Source organism: Hemiscyllium ocellatum, chromosome 11 (assembly GCF_020745735.1).
Source record: "Hemiscyllium ocellatum isolate sHemOce1 chromosome 11, sHemOce1.pat.X.cur, whole genome shotgun sequence".
Taxonomy (NCBI): Eukaryota; Metazoa; Chordata; class Chondrichthyes; order Orectolobiformes; family Hemiscylliidae; genus Hemiscyllium; species Hemiscyllium ocellatum.
Genome location: NC_083411.1, coordinates 93,593,903 through 93,615,933, shown reverse-complemented (window position 1 = coordinate 93,615,933; position 22,031 = coordinate 93,593,903).

Genomic DNA, 22,031 nt, shown 5'->3' with positions numbered 1-22,031 from the left:
GAAACAGACACTTACTGGCTCTAGGAGTTTCCTTTAAAGATAGTGGCACCTGGACTGTCAGTGGTAAGAAAGCTAATTTTAGCATTTTGAAATTGGTCCCAAGATCTGAAACAGCTATTTGATAATATAATTATATACAGAAGCACATAAAGCAGTGAATCATATAATATTAAAGTAATCAGAAACTGCTGAAAATATGTGAAAGAACTTCAGACTCATCAAGATCTGCAGCACAGGAAACGTTGCTTGAGCCCATTGCGCCCACGCCAGTCAAAAACAACCACTTATTTGAATCCCATTTTTCACACTTGGTCCATGACCTTGCACGCCTTGGCCCACATTCAGTCATAGAGTCAAAGAGATGTACAGCATGGAAACAGACCCTTCGGTCCAACCCGTCCATACCGACCAGATATTCCAACCCATTCTAGTCCCACCTGCCAGCACCCAGCCCATATCCTTCAAAACCCTGGCTATTCGTATACCCATCCAAATGCCTCTAAAATGTTGCAATTGTACCAGCCTCCACCACATCCTCTGGCAGCTCATTCCATACATGTAACACCCTCTGCGTGAAAAGGTTACCCCTCAGGTCTCTTTTATATCTTTCCCCTCTCACTCTAAACCAATGCCCTCTAGTTCTGGACTCCTTGACCACAGGGAAAAGACTTTGTCTATTTACCCTATCCATGCGCCTCATAATTCTGTAAACCTCTATAAGGTCACCCCTCAGCCTCCGACGCTCCAGGGAAATCAGCCCCAGCCTGTTCAGCCTCTCCCTGTAGCTCATATCCTCCAACCCTGGAAACATCCTTGTAAATCTTTTCTAAATCCTTTCAAGTTTTACAACACCTTTCCGATAGGAAGGAGACCAGAATTGCCTGCAATATTCCAACAGTAGCCTAACCAATGTCCTGTAAAGCCACAACATGACCTCCCAACTCCTGTATTCAATACTCTGACCAATAAAGGAAAGCATACCAAACGCCTTCTTCACTATCCTATCTACATGCGACTCCACTTTCAAGGAGCTATGAACCTGCACTCCAAGATCTCTTTGTTCAGCAACACTCCCCAGGACCTTACCATTAAGTGTATAAGTCCTGCTAAGATTTGCTTTCCCAAAATGCAGCACTTTGCATTTATCTGAATTAAACTCCATCTGTCACTTCTCAGCCCATTGGCCCATCTGGTCAAGCTCCTGTTGTAATCTGAGGTAACCCTCTTCGCTGTCCACTACACCTCCAATTATGGTGTCATCTGCAAACTTACTAACTGTACCTCTTATGCTCGCATCCAAATCATTTATGTAAATGACAAAAAGTAGAGGACCCAGCACTGATACTTGTGGCACTCCACAGGTCACAGGCCTCCAGTCTGAAAAACAACCCTCCACCACCACTCTCTGTCTTCTACTTTTGAGCCAGTTCTGTATACAAATGACTAGTTCTCCCTGTATTCCATGAGATCTAACCTTGTTAATCAGTCCCCCATGGGAAACCATGTCGAATGCCTTACTGAAGTCCATATAGATCACATCTACTGCTCTGCCCTCATCATTCTTCTTTGTTACTTCTTCAAAAATCTCAATCAAGTTTGTGAGACATGATTTCCCACTCAAAAAGCCATGTTCACTATCCCGAATCAGTCCTTGCCTTTCCAAAAACATGTACATCCTGTCCCTCAGGATTCCCTCCAACAACTTGCCCACCACTGAGGTCAGTCTCATTGGTCTATAGTTCCCTGGCTTGTCCTTACCACCCATCTTAAACAGTGGCACCACATTTGCCAACCTCCAGTCTTCCGGCACCTAACCTGTGATTATCGATGATACAAATATCTCAGCAAGAGGCCGAGCAATCACTTCTCTAGCTTCCCACAGAGTTCTCAGGTACACCTGATCAGGTCTTGGGATTTATCCACCTTTAACCGTTTCAAGATATCCAGCACTTCCTCCCCTGTAATCTTGACATTTTGAAAGATATCACCATCTATTTCCCCACAGTCTATATCTTCCATGTCCTTTTCCACAGTAAATACAGATGCAAAATATTCATTTAGTATCTCCCCCATTTTCTGTGGCTCCACACAAAGGCCACCTTGCTGATCTTTATGGGGCCCTATTCTCTCCCCAGTTACCCTTTTGTCCTTAATATATTTGTAAAACCCCTTAGGATTCTCTTTAATTCTATTTGCCAAAGCTATCTCATGTCCCGTTTTTGACCTCCTGATTTCCCTCTTAAGTATACTCCTACTTTTTTTATACTCTTCTAAGGATTCGCTCGATCTATCCTGTCTATACCTGACATATGCTTCCTTCTTTTTCTTAACCAAACCTTCAATTTCTTTAGTCATCCAGCATTCCCTATATCTACCAGCCTTCCCTTTCACCCTGACAGAAATATACTTGCTCTGGATTCTTGTTATCTCATTTCTGAAGGTTTCCCATTTTCCAGCCGTCCCTTTACCTGCGAACATCTGCCTCCAGTAAGCTTTTGAAAATTCTTGCCTAATACCGTCAAAATTGGCCTTTCTCCAATTTAGAACTTCAATTTTTAGATCTGGTCTATCCTTTTCCATCACTATTTTAAAACGAATAGAATTATGGTCGCTGGCCACAAAGTGCTCCCCCACTGACACCTCAGTCACCTGCCCTACCTCATTTCCCAAGAATAGGTCTGGTTTTGCACCTTCTCTAATAGGTACATCCACATTCTGAATCAGAAAATGTCTTGTACACACTTAAGAAATTTCTCTCCATCTAAACCTTATGGCAGTCCCAGTCGATGTTTGGAAAGTTAAAATCCCCTACCATAACTACCCTATTATTCTTACACATAGCTGAGATCTCTTTACAAGTTTGTTTCTCAATTTCCCTCTGACTATTGGGGGGTCTATAATACAATCCCAATAATGTGATCATCCCTTTCTTATTTCTCAGTTCCACCTAAATAACTTCCCTGGATGTATTTCCGGGAATATCTTCCCTCAGCGCAGCTGTAATGCTATCCCTTATCAAAAATGCCACTCCTCCTCCTCTCTTGCCTCCCTTTCTATCTTTCCTGGAGCATTTGTATCCTGGAACATTAAGCTGCCAGCCCTACCCATCCCTGAGCCATGTCTCTGTAATTGCTATGATATCCCAGTCCCATGTTCCTAACCATGCCCTGAGTTCATCTGCCTTCCCTGTTCAGCCTCTTGCATTGAAATAAATGCAGTTTAATTTATTAGTCCTACCTTGTCCCTGCCTGCCCTGACTGTTTGACTCGCTTCTGTTCTCAACTGTACCAGTCTCAGATCGATCTCTTTCCTCACTATCTCCCCGGGTCCCACCGCCACCCCCCCCCCCCCCCCCCCCCCCCCCCCCCACCTTACTAGTTTAAATCCTCCCAAGCAGTTTTAGCTAATTTCCCTGCCAGTATATTGTCCCCTTCCAATTTAGGTGCAGTCTGTCCTTCTTGTGCAGGTCACTTCTACCCCAAAAGAGATTCCAATGATCCAAAAATGTCAATCCTTTTCCCATACACCAGCTCCTCAGCCATGCATTCATCTGCTCTATCCTCCTATTCCAGCCCTTACTAGCTCGTAGCACTGGGAGTAATCCAGATATTACTACCTTTGAGGACCTCCTTTTTAAATTTCTGCCTAACTCTCTGTAATCTCCCTTCGGAATCTCAACCTTTTCCCTTCCTATGTCATTGGTTCCAATGTGGACAATGACCTCCTGCTGGCCCCTCTCCCCCATGAGAACATTCTGCTCCCTCTCTGAGACATCCTTGATCCTGGCACCAGGGAAACAACACACCATTCTGCTTTTTCTCTGCTGGCCACAGAAGCGTCTGTCTGTACCTCTGACTACAGAATCCTCAACACAATTGATCTCTTGGAAGCCGACGTACCCCTCGTTGCATTAGAGCCAGTCTCAATACCAAAAACTTGGCTGTTCGTGCTACATTCCCCTGAGAATCCACCACCTCCTACATTTTCCAAACAGCATACCTGTTTGAAATGGGTATATCCACAAAAGACTCCTGCACTAGCTGCCTACCTCTCTTACCCTTCCTGGAGTTAACCCATCTATGTGACTGTATCTAAGACCTTCCCCCCTTCCTATAACTGCCATCCATCACATACTGCTGCTGTTACAAATTCCTCATTGCTTCTATCTGTCTCTCCAACTGATCCACTCAATCTGATAAGATTTACATCCAACAGCATTTATGGCAGATATAATCCGCAGTAACCCTTCAACTCTCTTTAAACTCTTGAAATACGTATCACTGCAAAGGCCATTTTTCCTCCTTCATAATCTACAGACCCAGAAAATAACACCGTTTTATTCCTCTACAAACACTGCCCCAGGTTAAATTAATAGCTATGGCTTATATTTTAAGCTTAATCAAGAGACTTATCTCCAAAAACATATAATCAAGAAAGAATCCACTCTACTCACTACTGCAGCCTTTTTCTTGGACAGACTTAAAACTACAATTAACTTATCTGATTCTGTGCTGTGAACTTCGCCCTGCAGTTCCTCCGAGATTAGTTGTGAATTCCACTGTTTGTTAATTTTCCCAGATGCACCCCGATGTCCAGCGATACACGAATTCAAACAGCAAAGGCAGTAACTGTGCAGGTTCTCTCTCTCTCTCTCTCTCTCCTGCACTGTCCTCACCATGGGCTTCCTTTGTCTGCTCTTCTCCCTTTTAAACTGCTATTGTTTTGACTTTTTTTTCCAAAGTTCCAAAACAACGCAATAGCGTATAAAACAGTAATTTCTGCTCCTGGAATTCAAGGAAATCACCTCCATCACCTCAAATACCTCAAAGAAAGGAACAGCTCTTACAGCCAGAAATTTTTCCCATCCTCCATCTTGGATTATGTGTGCATCTATATACTTGTTAAATGTTACAATTGTTTCTGCCTCTATCATCCTTACAGACAGAGTTCTAGATTCCCATAAATCTCTGGGTTAACAGGAGTTTCCTCAATTCTCCTCAAATCCTTCTGCTCCTTACATGAAATCTATTCTATGTAATCTGTCTTCACATCTAAAACTCTTCAGCCCAGGCATTATCCCAGTAAATCTCCTCCACATCATCTCCAGTGCAATCACATTCATACTACAATGTGAATTCCAGAATCACAATAGTCTAGCTGTGGCCTAACCAACAGTTCCAGCATAACTTAGACTTTATGCCTCAAATAATAAATGCAGGAATCCCAAATATCTTCTTAACAAGATTATCCATCTGCATCAGGGACCGGTGTACATGTACCTCAGGAACTTGCTGATCTGCAGTGCTTCCCAGGATCTTATCGTTCATCTGAAGAAAGAGATTTAATTTTCTATTTTGACATGAGAGTAGTCATCATGACTACTCAGATCCAACAATTTCTGTTAATAGTTTGCAAGTACATAATTGAGAGAAAAATCAGTAAACTGTGGAGGCTGGATCATTAAAAATTTCAAAGCTGAGTTAAACGTAATATTAATCCACAAGAGAGGCCAGGGTTATAAAAGCAAGCTGAAAAGTGGAGTTCAAGCCATTATTAGATTATTATGACCTCATTGAGTAAATAGGCCAAATGGGCTCCTCACACTGATGTTCCTTCACAGAAGTTCTTTCCAAAAGTAAAAAAAAAACGAAAATTACATCCATGCCTTTGTGAAATCACTTACAGGAGTGAAACATGTATCATTATATCTATCAGGTAACCAACAAATCAAAGATCTACAGTCTGCACTATTCAGGCTTGGACATGGAGAGACAATTTAGCAAATAGCTAGGGGCAAAGGCTCAACAAAAATCCCTAAACATTAAGGAAATTCCAGCATCTTAGTGGTAAAAGACAATATTTGAAGCACCTGGAAGCATAAGTACCTCAACTGTATAGGCCATGGGAAAATATCCTTTTTGATCCCTAATTGTTCCCTACCCTTATTTCATCCTCTCTCTATTGGACCTATAGAAGATTTTTGTTTTCCCTTTCATATTTTCTTCTCATTCTCTCTGCTTCTTATCTCTTTCATGACTAAACTCTAAACATTTTTTTTCATGCTCGCTCCATTATACTCTTAACCTGACATCCATTATATGCACCTTCCCTGCTTCATCTTATTTTCTCTCTCCCTCACGTAATCCAGGTAGCTCTGGTGTTCTTTATCCTACCTTTCACTCTTTTCAGGATGTATCCTGCCTTAGACAAATCATCTCTTACGTTCTGTCATAGGTTTGCCTCCCAAACTTTGATTCTAATTTACCCATTCTCACTCCATTGAAATTAGACACCTTCTAATTATTCAACATAATGAAATAAATAGATAAATGCATATAGAAAATGAATTACTTTTTGAACTGGATTTGTTCTTACTAGAGGTTCCAAGAAATTGACAGTTGAGATGGTATGTCTATAGATTTGCTTATCATAGCAACCAGATTTTTATTAAATTACTCAATTACAGAATTATTCCTTGCATCGATCACTTTTTAATTTAAAAAAACTGTTAAATTCAATTTTTCATACAGACAAAACATAACAAACAACTTTCTGCTCTGTAAATTTGCATTCTCTTTATTTACAATATTTAATTTAATGCTGGCAGATTTGTAATTTATTCAAATAAATCCTCAAAGCATCACTGATTCGAAAGCAGCTGGCATAAAGTAAATCAAAATAAATATTCAAAAATATATTTAGGCTTAATTTATTCAGAAAATTAATTAGAAAATAATGATTACCTGAGGCGTTTATCAGCCAAAACTTAATCAAGCAGCTTTTACAGTGAAGTGTTTGAGACTGCAGCTTGCTTAAATGACAACTAAAATACAGGACAAGCGCTCAACTACTTTACATAGCGTATCTCATGTACCTAAACATCCCAAGGCGTTTTATAGAAAAGAGTAGTCAACACTTGTTGGGATGTTAAGCTGGGGCAAGCGAAAGTATGGTCAAAGAAATATATTTGAGAAGACTTCTTAAAATTCAGAAGGAAGAGTTCCAGATGGCTGAAGGCTCTGTCAGCATAGCAAACAGGATTGGGGCTGGGTGAGGAGGAAGTATGTGCAATATAGAGCTATAGAAAATCGCAAAGACAAGTTAGCGAATAAAAACTCTAGAGTGACAGGGTTAAGGACTTTTAAAGTTGATTGTGGGAACAACCAGTGATAGTGAGTACATGTTTGAGAGGAATACAGAGATTTATGTGAAAGAAAATATAATCTGCAGTAACCTGGATGAGCTAGGCTTTGTGTAGAGTGAATCTGTAATTATTCTCTTTGCTAACTTAGATCGCGTGAGACATTTGGGCTGCTTCCTGCAAGGCAAACGAGGGTCTCACATATTCAAAAATCTGGTTGCAATATCATTTTAAAACCCGTCTGGAGGCAACAAGGGTGAAGCACAAAATGTAGTGGGGAAACCTGATCAGATAGACCCACAGTCAGAAGAAGTTCAGTTTAGGAATTTCAAATCTTTTAATGCATTCTTTGAATGCTTTTCCAGGCTTCTTAGAGTTATTCTTCCCATCAGCCACAATTGTCTCCCAATGACATCAGCGTCCCAACACCTCACCATCCCCAAATGTACCTTTGTGCTATGGCCACCTGTTACCCAAATTCCTGCTCACAACCATTAACCTCCTGGTCCTTCCTGTTATTTGCAGAAGAGAGTCCATATTAAAATATGGAATAGAGATTCAGAGTTCAAAATAGTATAGAGAGCTATGAGGGTTAATTGCTCCCCCATTTTTTACATTGTACTCTCGTGATAATTCACAATTTGCTCACTTCTCTAAGGCATTTGAAATTAAACATTAGAAAAGGTCTAGGCAAATGTCATGATCTAGTTCATAACATTTTGTCTGTGCCTGCACAGGTATTTCATATGCAGCCACTTAAATTCACTAATGAAGAAGAAATTATGAATGAGGCTATAACCCAATTGATTGTCAATTTTCTCTCTCTCACACATACACACACAATTTAGACATGTGAAGAAGAAGCATTTTTTTAGATGAACTGGAGGGTCCCATTGAATTACATCCCAGAATCAATCATTGATTGAATAGAGAAGGGGAAGAAACAGAGAGAGAATGAAACTCTTTCAGAAGAGACTCTGTTTATATTTATACAGTATATCTTAGGCTGTGGTTACATAAATTCATTAGTTAAACTGTTGCCTCCAGGTGACTTCAAAATCTTCAAACATTCGTTTAACTGCAGGTATGAAGAGACTATTGGCTGGAATTCAGAAGTTCTGTTTCCAAGGCAACGTCTGTCATGAGCCTGCCTGAGCATAGTCTGATTTCCAGCCTGTGGCTGTAGACAATTAGCCCTGTCTGAAGCTAAGAAAATCTCTTTGCTGTTGATATGGCTGTGCACATGGTGCTGGATTACTTGACTTTGTGCCTAATAACTTGGACTTTTCACTTTTAGACTGCTCAAGAAAAGTATAGAGCTGATGGTCATGAATCTGATTCAACTCTTTTTCCTATAATATTTGTTTTTAAATCAATATAGAGAAAGCTGAGGTTTTCTTGGCTCTCGATGGTTCTCAATGTGAATAAATTTTATTCTTCAGGCAATATCAATAGTTAAGAAACAATTGAACAAACTACAAGGATAAAACTACCTGACGTTCATGAATAAGCAGTGGGAAAAAGCTCTTGTAGCAATGTGGTAGGGTCCCTACCTCTGAACCAGAAGGCACAACTTCAAGTCCCACCACTCCTAAAGTCATAAAACATAGAACTGGATTGATTAGAAATATCTAAACCTTAGTGGTGACTGCCTCGGGTACAGGTCTTAGAGATGTGTTTAATATTTGATTATTAATTCATATGGTTTTCATATTCACAATGTAATTAATAGTTAAGTGTTCAGTATTCAATTCCTAATTCACTCATTATCCAATATGTAGTTCATTGAGAGAGGTACTGGCATTCTAATGATGACACTGAACTCATAATTCAAAACATCTGACTCACATTCTTGGGATAGAGATTTGGATTTTAAACATGTGAAATTTGAATTTGATAAAAATATAAAGTTGAGAGTTAGTCTAATGATGACTATTATCCATTAGTTATAAAACCCCACCTGGTTCACTACTGCTCTTTATGGAAAAAAATGTATCATTGGGGGATGGGCAGTAATTGCTGGCCAGTCAGCAACACCCACACCCCATGACAGAATAAAAAATTCCTTACCTAGCCTGATGTGGATCTGGATTTGCCGGTGATGTGGTTCACTTTTCAGTTCCAGGACAATTAGGATACTGGCCAAGCCAGCATTGTCGACACCTCATTAACAAACAAGTTTTAGTCTATAATCAAGTCAAACATGGTACTATGTACTAAATATATAAATGACTGGAAATAGTCTATAGTCCTGAGTATAATCACCAAGAATATTTCATTATTCAATAAATTATTGACCAAGACAAAGCATCCATTAGCATTTATCATTTAATTGTATGAAATTTGGCCAAATGTATAAGCTGCAATTGCATGCCAAACTCTATTCTACTGAACTTTTCTACAAATGTGTCGCATTTTCAGGGCCCATTGCATATTTACAGCTTCTGAGATAATGGATGCACTGGTAGAATCCTTAGATTTTGGAGAGCTCCCAGAAGATTGGAAAACTGCCAACTTAACACTTTTAATTAAAAGGGGAAGGAGACAAAAACAGGTAACTATTAACAAGTTATTTTAACGTCTGTTATTAAGAACATATTAGACTCTATTTTAAAAGGTTTTAAAGCAGAACGTTTGGATAAACATATAGTCAAACAGAGTCATCTCAGCTTCATGAAGGGAAAGTCATGCCTGACAAATTTAATAAAATTCTTTTAGGATAGATACAGGGGAAGGAATGGATGTAATATTTAATGTATGTATCTGTAATGTTTTCAGAGGACTGGATAACTATAACTAATAGGAGACAGAGGGTTGTATGAGTAGGAGAAATTCTCTGGATGGAAACCCATGCTACCGGAATCAGTGCTGGAGCCAGAATTATTCACAATAAATATTAATAACTTGAATGAGGACAGTGAATGAATTATAGCCAGGTTTGTGAATAACATAGAAATAGGTAGGAGGACAAGTGATAAGGATGACACAATGAACATACAGATGGTTATATACAAGTCAAGCAAATGGGCAAAAGCTTGACAGATGGAATATAATGTGGGGAAATGTGAGGTTATGCACTTTGGCAGGAAGAATAGAGGAGCTGAATATGGTTAAAAACTACAGCACAGAGGGATTTGGGAGTCACTGTCATGACTCACAAAAAGATAGCATCAAGTTCAACATGTAATAGGGATGGCAAAGGGAATGGACTATAAAAGTACAGAAATTTAACTAAAATTATGCAAAGTACTTGTCAGAATTCAGCAAGAATACTGTGAACAGATTTGAGTCCCTTATCTAAGGAATGATATATTGGCATTGGAGGGAGTCTGAAGAAAGTTTAATAGGCTGATACCAGGTCTGGTGGGACTGTCTTCTGGGAAGAGGTTGAGTAGATTGGATGCGTACTCATTAGAATATAGATGAATGAATGGTGATCTTATTGAAAGATTCAGGATTCTTATCAGACTTGACAGAGTAGATGCAGAGTGGTTGTTTCATCTTGTAGGTAAGTCTAGGACCAGGGACATAAACTCAGAATAAGAGATCACACATTTAAGACAAATGAGGAGGAATTTCTTCTCTGTGAATCTGTGGCGTCCTTTACTGTAGAGGGTTGTTGAGGCTGGCTCGTTAAGTATATTCAAGTTTGAGGGAGACAGATTTTAAATCCGTAACAGAATCAAGGGTTAGAAGGAAAAGGCAGAAGTTGAGGATTAACAGATCATCCATGATCTTGGTGAATGACAGAACAGACTCAATTGGCTGAATGACCTATTTCTGTCCTAAGTCTTATGGTCTTCTACAGCCTTCCAAGACCACAGAACTAATCAGGATAATAATAAACACTATCCATTTTCACCAGGAGCTTTTCATTACTAAACACCAAAAAAAAATCAACAAGCCAGTACTTCAAGAAAACATTAAATACTTCTTTGATACTTCAGAAACAGTTCAGACAACTCTCAGTCATTAAAAATTACATAATACTCTTTGTCAGTTAAAAGCATACTATTTGATAATCATTCTTGTCTTTACTGCCTTTTATATAATAACAAATTAGAACAACATTTCCTTGTACCTGTAGGTTCTCTCCTTTTCCTGCCTTAAAAGCCGTTTTTTTAATGCCACCCACACTGGATTTCTACCAGTAAGTATCAATTGACTCACTCTGGACTGAGTATGTGCAGCATACTCCAATGAATCGAGTCTGATAGTTTTCAAAACATGTTACATTATTGGGATCAGTTTATCACACTGCAGCAAATGCATCAATCCTCCCTTTATTAAGTTAGTTGTTTTTTTTTTCACAATTATGTCCTGGCTGCTCATTCTTCCATCACTCACCTAAGGTCCTTTCATCATCGATGGAGCTACCAACAACTTTGGTTAAAGTCAATTGTAATTCTAAAAGAATAAAGAACAATTTACACATGTGCAAGTACTTCATCACCTCTCTCAAAAACCTTTTCAAATGCTTTACATACTATGCATTACTTTGGAATGCCACAATTGTTGCGATAAATGTAAAAGTGGTCTGCATTTTGTTCATAACAAAAGTGACAAAGAACAAAGGAAAATAATGCAAACCTAGAAAACTAAAAAATGTTGATCAACAGCTACCAAGAAATGCTGACATGTCCTTCATAAAACAAGACAACTTGGGAACAATGCTGAGTATAAACAACATATTTAGATGCAGTTAAATGAACACTTAAATCAACCAAACACTGCTTTGGAAAAATGTTCAGATTAGATTACTTACGGTGTGGAAACAGGCCCTTCAGCCCAACAAGTCCACACCAACCCGCCGAAGCGCAACCCACCCATACCCCTACATATACCCCTTACCCAACACTGCGGGCAATTTAGCATGGCCAATTCACCTGACCCGCACATCTTTGGACTGTGGGAGGAAACCGGAGCACCCGGAGGAAACCCACGCAGACACAGGGAGAACGTGCAAACTCCACACAGTCAGTCGCCTGAGGCGGGAATTGAACCCAGGTCCCTGGCGCTGTGAGGCAGCAGTGCTAACCACTGTGCCATTGTGCCGCCCTGAAAGCCTGAAGAGACAATCCAAATAAGTTGAGGCAAAATAGATTATCTATTTTGAAAGGGCCTGGGGTTCTGTTCTTCTGTGAAATTTTAAGATAAGAATTTTCAATTATGCTCAATCGTTGTAAATTTCACAGTAGATAGTATTTTCATATTTTAGAAAAAGAAAATAAGGGAGAGGATTAAATTCGAAAACAGACATAGGAATTGTGATGCATAATTAACCAACATTCATTGATTCAATGCAAACAAGATGACAATTTTGTATTGCTTACAGATTAATATTTACAAGCAATCAGCCTTGTCGTCTTCTATAACTGGAATGTGTTAGGAGAGGGTGCAATATTGTGAGGGTCGAGTACTGCTTTAAGGTACCTGCACCTCTTAAAAAGTATAGCTGAATGCACTAGGGCTCCTGCAACTGCTAAAATTTATTGGAAATTGCAACAATCGATAATAGCTGACAAGAGGATACGGATGATACCAACGCATTTTGGATATATCTCTGGAAGCTTATGATTGAAGAGATGAACACAAGAAATGTGCCTTGCATCCTCAATGAGGCTGGAATTGCTCCAGGGACTTGCTCAGAAAGCAGTCACAACAGATGGTCAGGCAGGTCAATGCCAGGAATGCAGCTCTAAGAGAATGTCTTCGTGCAAGAAGCCAGTATAATTATCTCAAAGCAGTAATGAAAATTAATGAATGCATCTTCAGATTCCATGTCCTAATAAAAAAGTACTTTTAGAACAGACACTGCCTAATTTATCATACCACACCACCATCACTCTGTTATGAATAATTAGGTCTCTTACCTTAGTAAGGCTATGTTGGAGGTCATATGGTATCTTGGTAGTGTCCTTATCTCTAAGCCTGGAGGCCAAGTCCAAGTCCCATCTGCTCCAGATGATTGTCATAACATCTCTGTTACTTGATCCAAATACTAATTTAAAGTAAATAACTGATTTTAGTGTCAGCCCTACTGCAGGCATAACCGTTGTGACCAATGGGGGACTGCAAAACCCAGCCCAGCTGTTCACATTATATAATAGTAGGACTCTTGTGGTGCTGTGATAGTGTTCCTCCCTCTGAACCAGGAGATTTGGGTTTAAAACCCACCTTCTCCAGAGGTGTGTCAGAGCATCTCTGAGCAGGCAAACATCTAAATTTTTGCTTCACACTTCTGTAAACTGCAGACTTGCACCTCAGGGGTTGAATAACGGCCAGTGGATGTATATAACTATGTCATACACAGCATTCAAACAGATTGCAAGATATTGGCTAACACACTTTCCTCTCACTTTCAGTAGAAGGTAATGCAAAACCAAAGACTTCAGCAACAAACCAGTAGGAAAGAGGTAGTCTGTATGCCCTTACCCAACATAAAAGATGGTGCTGCACATTACTGGGAAAGACATCACAGGCAGAGTAAGTTAATTGAATATGATAATATCTTTTATACATGAAAGTCCTCCTCTCATCCCCCTCCCCCCTCCCCCATCTCATAATATTTTCTGACTCAAAAGCTATTGATAGTGTCAGGATGCTTAACTTCTTCTTAACCTCTTCACTTCTTCAGGAAAACTCCTTAATTTCCTTCCCGTTATCAGAATGCAACCATTTCCAACAAGCTCTACTGCAGAGAAGAAAGTGAGGACTGCAGATGCTGGAGATCAGAGCTGAGAATGTGTTGCTGGAAAAGCACAGCAGGTCAGGCAGCATCCAAGGAACAGGAGAGTCAATGTTTCGGGCATAAGCCCTTCTTCAGGATTCCTAAAGAAGAAAGCTGATGGATATGTCCATTGAAATGCTTACTGCAGAGAATAGCCTAACTGAAAGTCTGCATTCAATGCTAATGAAAAATTCCAATGGCAATTTAACGTACCAGTCAGGGATTCAGGGACTTTCTACAGTTGAGAAAGAAATCCAAGAGCCCATCATGTCTGTACTCCCAGTCATCAAAATTTATTCATTCTAATCCAGGGGCGGCACGGTGGCTCAGTGGTTAGCACTGCCGTCTCATAGCGCCAGAGACCCGGGTTCGATTCACAGCTTGGGTGACTGTCTGTGTGGAGTTTGCACATTCTTCCCATTTCTGCGTGGGTTTCCTCCGGGTGTCCGGTTTCCTCCCACAGTCCAAAAATGTGCAGGTTAGGTGAATTGGCCATGCTAAATTGCCCGTAGTGTTAGGTACATTGGTCAGGGGTAAATGGGTCTGGTTGCTCTTCGGAGGGTCTGTGTAGGCTTGTTGGGCTGAAGGGCCTGTTTCCAAACTGTAGGTAATCTAATCTCATCTTTCCAACATTGGCTTTCAGCCTTGTATGTGCTGGTGTTTCAAGTGCTCATCTAAATGTTTCTTAAATGTCTTGAGTGTTCCCACCTCTACCACATTTGAGGTTATAAATTCCAAATAACCACAGTCCTCTGAGTGAAAAAAAATGTTTCCTCAAATCCTCTGAAAACTTCCTGATGTTTGCCTTGAATGTTTGCCATTTGATTGTTGACCCCTTAGGGGAATTATTTCTCCCTTTGTATCCTGTCTATGTCCAATCAGCTCAATCAGATCCTCCCCTCAGCCTCTCTACTCTAAGAAAAATACCCCCAGCCTATCGACACTTTCCTCGTAGCTGAGTCATACCAGCCCAAGCAATGTCCTGGTGAATCTTCTCTGCAACCTCTCGACTACAATCATATCCTTCCAGTAGTGTAGTCAGCAGATCTGTAGGCAGTACTCTACGTGAGGTCAAACTAACATCATATACGGCTCCAACATAAACTTCTTGATCTTGTTTTCAAAGCCTTGATTAATAAAGGAAAGTATCCTATATGCCCCTTAACTACCTTATCTACCTGTCCGACTTATTTCAAGGATCAGTGGACTGCACACCAAGGTCTCTCTGACCTTCTGTACTTCCTAGAGTTCTACCGGTCAAAGTGTACTCTCTTGTTTTAATAATCCTCCCGAAAATGCTTCTCCTCCTTTTTTTCAGGATTAATTTCCATTTGCCACTGTTCAAACAATCTGACCAGCAATCTGGCCTTTATACCTTGCAGTCTAAGGCTTTCCTCTTTGCAGTTTACCATATCAATTTTTGTGACATCTGCAAACCTTACTGATCCTACTTTCCACATTCATGTCAAGATTAGTGGGCGGCACGGTGGCACAGTGGTTAGCACTGCTGCCTCACAGCGCCTGAGACCCGGGTTCAATTCCCGACTCAGGTGACTGACTGTGTGGAGTTTGCACGTTCTCCCCATGTCTGTGTGGGTTTCCTCCGGGTGCTCCGGTTTCCTCCCACAGTCCAAAGATGTGCAGGTCAGGTGAATTGGCCATGCTAAATTGCCCGTAGTGTTAGGTAAGGGGTAAATGTAGGGGTATGGGTGGGTTGCGCTTCGGCGGGTCGGTGTGGACTTGTTGGGCCGAAGGGCCTGTTTCCACACTGTAAGTAATCTAATCTAATCTAATCATTAATGTACATTAGAAACAGCAAAGGACCCAGCACCAAAACCTGTTGAATGCCACTGGATGCAGGCTTATAGTCACAAAAACACTCTTCAATCATCATCCTCTGAGTGTAGCCACTAAGCTAATTTTGTATCTAATTTGCCAAACTGCCTAGATTCCATGGGCTCTTAGCTCCTTAACCAGTCTGCCATGCAAGACCTCGTCAAAAGTCTTACTGACGTCCATGCAGATCACATAAACTGCTATCCACATCTACACATCTATTCACTTCCTCAAAAAATTCAAATTTGTTCAACATGATCTCTCCTTCATGAAAGAAAGGTGGCATCTATCTGACCTGCATACATTCTAATCAGAAGTAAACTGAACACTGTCTTTGCAAAAGTGTTTGCACATGTATCTGATATCATCCTGCAGTATGTAGAAATAGCAGATTATGACAATAATCAGTTGTTTTTATTCATTCATGGGATATGGGCTTCATTGGCTGAGCCAATATTTATTGTGTATTCCTTTTGCCGTTGAGATAGTGAAAATGAACTGTCTTCTTGAATTGAAGCTTCGCCTCATAATAGCTGTTCCCTCATGATCACTTGGTTTTGCAACATACAGTACACCATCGTAAATCATTGGATCCGGAGACCTGATTACAGCCCGCATCTTCTACAGCAATCCAAGCAGTCAACAATTGGTATAGATGTTAAAAAAAACCTCCATAAGATTTCTTGTGGAATTTTGTCTCTTGGATGTTTTTTAGCATCCAATAGCAATACTTTCACTGTACAAATATTTGGTTTGTGGAACAGAGCGAGGCATCACTTTGTCAGTAGGTAATTCATCATCGAGTAATCACCCTTTTAATGTGCTGTGTTGCTTGAAAGGTAGGTGCCTCAGAGGACTAACACAGAATGAACACGTTGTTATTGGGGTTCCTGAAGACTGAGTATTGACTGCATGATGCACTTCCTGTGCTTACATGCCAATTTTACCTTGCATGCATGGAATTCCTATTGACTTGAGCACATGGCAGTGTAGAAAGTAATAAGGGCATAATTTGTTTAGCTAAAGTTTAGTGACAATCAATATTAAGACATCTGTTCTCCATTAAAGAGATTAGCATTGAAATATGTAACTGCTGAAGCTATAACTCCAGTCTCAAAACAGGATACTTTCCACAGTGCCTTCAGCTCTAAACATCTACACGTCTGGTTCCCTCCAAGCTGTTACAGAGATGAAGGCAATATTTCTCAGTTTGCAGTGAAAATTGGATGTAGCAAGCAGGACATGCAAAACAATGTGTATACAGTCAACTCATCCTGCATTATAGGAAGTCTGTAATTCTTGCAAATCCTTGTGTTTGCTTTGTCTGATTCTCCCTGACAACAGTAAAAGACAGGGTGTCTTACTTTGTACAGGGAGCTTAATTGACCTCCCCACAACAACAATCCAATGCAACCTGAGAGATATAGCTTATATCCACCCAACAGTTTGAAAGGAAACTGACTTGTAGATGTTCAGAGCTGCAGTCATCTTGACAACAGTGGGCAATGTGGTCCTTATCCCTCTTCAAGATTAGCTTCAGCAGTTATAGATTTCAATGCTGATTTCTTTAATGAAGTACAGCAGCCTTAAGCATTGATTCTCACTGTACTTCAGTGAGAAATAAATAACACCTTATTGCTTTCTGCATTTATGGCAGTCCTTCTTCCATTCTCACCCTCTTCATCTCATTCTGCTAGCGGCTTGTCCTCTGCTGCATGGTTTCTGCTCATTCTTCCCCTCACAATCAATGGTGAGTGCAAGCCCTACTAATCCACCCATGTCCAGAAGCAACTGCTTCAACTGTAGACAGAAAGGAAAAAAAAACAAATAGTTGGTTACGCAGCACAGCTGGGAATTTGGGTGTGAGATTTCAAGGTTTGCAGGGGAGGGAATGGCATTTTGTGCAATGTAACATTTCTCAGTGAGGTTAAGAGAGGTTGTAGCTTGGAACGTGAAGATCTAGATTGGCATTGCTAGTGATAATTCAATGTTACTGATTTCCTCACATAACTCATCTTCTGACTCCAAAAGTCTCCCTACCATCTATAAGTCATAGGTTGTGAGTGTGATGGAATACTCTCTGGATCAGTGCAGCTCCCACATAATTCAAGCAGCTTGACATGATCCAAATAAAAAGAAAGCTACGAGTTTAAAACATTGACTAAAATGTTTAGAACCATGGAATTTTAAAGTGTGCAAACCATACAATTCATTTGGAATATAATGCTTTGGAGTTCAAATCTGGTTCCAATAGATATGAATCAGATTATCTGTGCACACTAGTTGCAGAAAGTCATTTCAGAAGCTATCAAAACAGAGAAGCTGTTTAGATTTGTACATCAAAATGTGTTCTCTGAGTTGACCCTGTGAACCCCCACCACCAACGCTCAGTACCAGCAGCATGCACTTTCTCCAAGATACACTGAAGAAATCCATGAAGATTCCTTAGAGACCATTTTTCAAACCCACAACCACTTTCGTCTAGAAGGAAAAAAGCAGCAGATACTTGGCAACACCGTCATCTACATATTCCCCCCTAATTCACTCACTATCTTAACTTGGAAATATATCACAGTTCTTTCAATGTTGTTTGGTCAATAGGGTAGAATTCCCTTCCTATCAATACTATGGGTATACCTGCACAAAATGGAGTGCAACAATTCAAGAAGACAGTTCATTTTCACTATCTCAACGGCAAAAGGAATACACAATAAATATTGGCTCAGCCAATGAAGCCCATATCCCATGAATGAATAAAAACAACTGATTATTGTCATAATCTGCTATTTCTACATACTGCAGGATGATATCAGATACATGTGCAAACACTTTTGCAAAGACAGTGTTCGGTTTACTTCTGATTAGAATGTATGCAGGTCAGATAGATGCCACCTTTAAATATTAAGTAGCCTCATAACACTCTACTTCAGCAAGGCCTTCGACAAGATTCTTCATGGTAGACTAGTTAATGAGGTTAGATTGCATGGAATCTAGGGGGATAGCCAATTCGATTAAAAATTGGTTTGAAAATAGGAGACAGAGGGTGGGAGTGGAGGATTGTTTTTCGGACTGCAGGACTGTGACCAGCAGTGTGCTGCAAAGATTGATGCTGGGTCCACCGCTTTTTGTCATTTATATAAATGATTTAGATTTGAATGTAGGAAGTATGGTTAGTAAGTTTGTAGATGACACAAAATTGATGGTTAGTGGATAGTGAAGAAGGGTATCTCAGAGTATAACGAGACCTTGATCAGATGGGCTGATGGGCCAAGGAATGGCAGATGGAGTTCAATTTAGATAAACGTGAGGTCCTGTGTTTTGGAAAGGCAAATCAGGGCAGGATTTATACACTTAATAGCAGGGTCCTGGAGAATGTTGCTGAACAAAGAGACTTTAGAGTGTAGGTTCCGATTTCCTTGAAAGCGGAGTCACAGGTAGACAGGGTGGTGAAGAAAGCATGTGGTACATCTGCCTTTATTGATCAGTGCATTGAGTGGAGGAGTTGGGATGTTGTGTTTTTGCTGTACAGGACATTGGTTCGGGCACTTTCGGAATTATTGCATTCAAATCTTGTCTCCATGTGATAAGAAAGGTACTGTTAAACGTGAAAGGTTGCAGAAAAGATTTACAAGGATGTTGCCGGGCTTGGATGGTTTGAGCTGTAGGGAGAGGATGAGGGGAGATGTTATGGATATTTATAAAATCAAGCAGGGCATGGATAGAATGAATAGCCAAGCTCTTTTCCCCAGGGTAGGGGAATCCAAAACTAGAGGGCATCTCAGGTGAGAGGTGAAAGATGTAACAGGGGCCCAAGGGGCAACATTTTCACACAAAGGATGTTGTGTGTGTGGAATGAGCTGTCAGACGTGGTGGAGGCTGGTACAATTTAAAAAAGCATCTGGATGGCTACATGTATAGGAAGCATTTCGAACGATATGGGCCATGCGTTGACAAATAGGACAAGGTTAATTTAGGATATTTTGTTGGCATGGACGAACTGGACCAAGGGTCTGTTTCCGTGCTGTACAACTCTCTGATTCTAATAATGGCTGCTACACAATCCAATTTCACTTCCAGGATATGTGGATCTTCAAAGGTGCATTAAGATCATTGCTTACCTAAACATCATTCTCTGATATTGAAGTTCTTTCACCCCAATCTCAGAGGCACGTTATCCCTTCTAGACTAAATTCATAAAGCTATTTTCATTCATTTCACAGGGATATGCTTCTCCTAACACTCCCAATTGATACCAGCGCTCTTCATGTTCTACAATTTCATTTCTCTTCATTCACTCCTCCCCCACACAAATTGGCAATCTTCTCCCTTTCAATCTGTCTTCTTCCCCTTCTTTGCCAGTTCATGTTGATACTATGATGCATTTTTTTCAATTTGACATCCAGATGTAAAACTGGTTTAGCTAGTCTTTGTCCTACTCCTTCTAATGGAAATAAAATGTAATGTCATTGCTACAATAGGTGACATGTCCATAAGAGCAGCTTCACACCCAATTGTCTACTCTTTCTTCTATTTATTTGTTTTGTTTTCTCTCTCCTTTACTTTCTCTCAGCACTACTCCTATTTGAATATTTATGCTGATGGAAACTATTCTGCACACAACATACTATTTGGGAGATTTCTGTCTTCATTGTTTTTATACAGTGAAGTAAATTGGTGCATTTTGGGATATACCATCACTGTAAGTGCACTGGAAACAATACCTGGTGATCCGGTTTCCTCCCACATTCCAAAAATGTGCAGGTTAGGTGAATTGGCCATGCTAAATTGTCCATAGTGTTTGGTGAAGGGGAATGGGTCTGGATGGGTTGCGCTTCGGCGGGTCGGTGTGGACTTGTTGGGCCAAAGGGCCTGTTTCCACACTGTAAGTAATCTAATCTAATCTAATTCACAGTTGAGGCAAATGCTCTCAGTATATGAGTCTTGTTCAAGAACGAGTATGCGATTCTGTTGTGTTTTGTGGTTAACTTTTTTTGCTTGTGTGTGGAGTTAAGAAAAAGAAGGAAGCATCTATCATGTATAGGCAAGATAGATCGAATGAATTCTGAGAAGAACATAAAGGCAGTAGGAGTACTCTTAAGAGGGAAATCAGAAAGGCAAAAAGGGGACATGAGATAGCTTTGGCAAATAGAGTTAAGGAGAAACCAAAGGGATTTTACAAATACATGAAGGACAAAAGGTAACTAGGGAGAGAATAGGGCTCCTCTAAGATCATCAGGATGGCTTTTGTGTGGAACTGCAGGAGATGGGGGAGATACTTAACAAGTATTTTGCATCAGTGTTTACTGTGGAAAAGGACATGGAAGGTATAGAATGTAGGAAAATAGATGGTGACAACTTGAAAAATGTCCATATTACAGAGGAGGAAGTGCTGGAAGCTTTGAAACAAATAAAGGTGGATAAATCCCCAGCGCCTGATCAGGTGTACCCTAGAACTCTGTGGGAAGCTAGAGAAGTGATTACTAGGCCTCTTACTGAGATATTTGTGTCATTGATAGTTACAGGTGAGGTATCAGAAGACTGGAGGTTGGCTAATGTGGTGCCACTGTTTAATAAGGGTGGTAAGGACAAGCCATGGAACTATAGACCAGTGAGGCTGATGTCAGTGGTGGGCAAGTTGATGGAGGGAATCCTGAAGGACAGGATGTACATGTATTTGGAAAGGCAAGGACTGATTAGGGATAGTCAACATGACTTTGTATGTGTGAAATCATGTCTCACAAACTTGATTGAGTTTTTTGAAGAAGTAACAAAGAGGATTAATGAGGGTAGAGCGGTGGACGTGATCCATATGGACTTCAGTAAGGCATTCAACAAGGTTCCCCATGGGAGACTGTCAGAAGGTTAGATCACATGGAATACAGGGAGCACCAGACATTTGGATGCAGAACTGGCTCAAAGGTAGAAGACAGAGGATGGTGGTGGAGGGTTGTTTTTCAGTCTGGAGGCCTGTGACCAGTGAAGTGCCACAAGGATCATTACTTTTCATCATTTATATAAATGATTAGGATGTGACTCTATGACACCAACATTGGAGGTGTAGTGGCCAGCGAAGAAGGTTATCTCAAATTACAATGGGATCTTGATCAGATGGGCTAATGGGCTGAGAAGTGGCAGAAGGCGTTTAATTTAATTAAATGTAAGGTGCTGTATTTTGGGAAAGCAAATCTTAACAGGATTTTACACTTAATAGTAAAGTCCTAGGGAGTATTGCTGAACAAAGAGACCTTGGAGTGCAGGTTCATAGCTCCTTGAATGTGGAGTGGCAGGTAGATAGGATAGTGAAGAGGGTGTTTGGTATGCTTT